The sequence below is a fragment of the Otolemur garnettii genome, unplaced genomic scaffold (assembly GCF_000181295.1).
Source record: "Otolemur garnettii isolate 467f Iridium unplaced genomic scaffold, OtoGar3 scaffold00021, whole genome shotgun sequence".
NCBI lineage: Eukaryota > Metazoa > Chordata > Mammalia > Primates > Galagidae > Otolemur > Otolemur garnettii.
Window position 1 is genome coordinate 8,310,705 of NW_003852416.1, and position 1,664 is coordinate 8,312,368.

The following is a 1,664-nucleotide window of genomic DNA, read 5'->3' on the forward strand; positions in this document are numbered from 1 at the left end:
CGCCGGGCGCCACCCCGCAGGCCCGGGCCCGGAGCCTCCTCATTCCCATTCCCGAGGATGACAAACTCAAAGATCTGGAAGCGGCAAATCCATCCCTGACAGAATTTCTGAAAGCCAAGAACCTCAGCTTGTCCAAAGAAGACATCACCAGCAGAATTTATTCCAAGGAAGCCTCGAGGCACTCGGCGAGACTCGACCACAACCCTGCGGCCAAACAGCCTGTGGTGGGGTACGGCCTAGAATATCAGCAGCCATTTTTTAAAGACCCAAAAGGGGCCAACGACCTCCTGGACGAGGAGGAAGAGGAGGATGACCGGTGGACTGGGTCCCACCTGCCGTCCTCCATGGAGCAGACGCACTCTGCAAGGATCGCTGCTGGCACGCCGCCCGGCAGCACGTACCTGCCATTTTTTCCCACCCCGTTGAAGGGGATGGGGCCCGAGTACTTGCCCTCAGGGGCGCTGAGTGGCGCAGACGCTCCTGTTTCTCCAGCGGGGAGTCCGGACACAGACCTTGCAGCTCACGGAGAGTCTCTGGGAGACTGGCACCTACGGACGCTGCAGACCAGTTATGAGGCACTGCAAGATGAAAATTGTAAGCTAAGAAGAAAGCTGAGTGAGGTTCAGCGCTTCTCTGAAACTCAGACAGAAATGGTGAGGACACTGGAGCGGAAATTAGAAGCAAAAATGATCAAGGATAAGATTAACTACCATGACCTGGAGTCAGTGGTTCAGAAGGTGGAGCAGAACCTGGAGCTCATGACAAAACGGGCTGTCAAAGCGGAAACTCACATCATGAAACTGAAGCAGGAAGTACATTTGCTCCAGGCTCAGGTCTCTGACTTCAAACATGAGAACGAAGCTCTGCGCTCAGGCCATAGTACCAGCTTGAATGTTGTGAAGCAGAACACCGATGTGGCCTTGGAGAACCTGCACGTCGTCATGAACAGCGCACAGGCTTCCATAAAGCAGCTGGCTTCTGGAGCGGAAACGCTGAATCTTGTTGCCGAGATCCTCAAATCTATAGACAAAATTTCTGAAGTTAAAGAGGAGGAGGAGGAGGACCCCTGAGGAGCATTGCAGTGCTCTCAGCTCCAAGCTCGGTGCAAACACGAGGTCACTCCTGCTTCATCCGAACATGCAATTGTGTCTTTGTGCAGTCTTCACCCAGAGTAAAGTATTTATCATCAGATACTAACTTCATGATCTAGAACAGAGTTATTGACTGCCCACAATGAGAGTCCCACATATAACTTATACACAGTCCTTGGTGAAATTCCTCCTGTTTTATAGATTCTGATGATCTGTTGGAAGGAACTTTTATAAAAGCTAGTGATTTTTTTAATTGCTAAACTTAAAAATAGCAATTCTAGTTGTTTTTCATTATCATTTTTTTTAAAATTGTAAGATAAGTTCAGTGGATTGAACTTGATAGCATAAGTAGAAAACGCTACACGAGCCATCATAGAAATGATCAGCCTGGGTGGGAACTTGTGCCATTTCGCCATTACTCAATGCCCCTCTGGCTCCCAGTTCACTTTTGTGACCTTCCCAGAGTGGCCTGCCTGCATGAGGAGGTTTTGCCTCCTGGGTGTCTTGGTCCTCCCACCAGGACTCCTGGGCACCAAGGCTGCACATTCCATGCTGTCTCAGCCCTACTCCTGT

The 1,664-nt window shown here is 50.2% G+C and overlaps 1 pseudogene; it reads left to right on the forward strand.

Annotated features, from left to right (window-relative positions):
• Window positions 1-5: 5 nt before the first annotated feature.
• On the forward strand, window positions 6-1,070 carry LOC100950705 (annotated as a pseudogene).
• The last annotated feature ends 594 nt before the right edge of the window (window positions 1,071-1,664 follow it).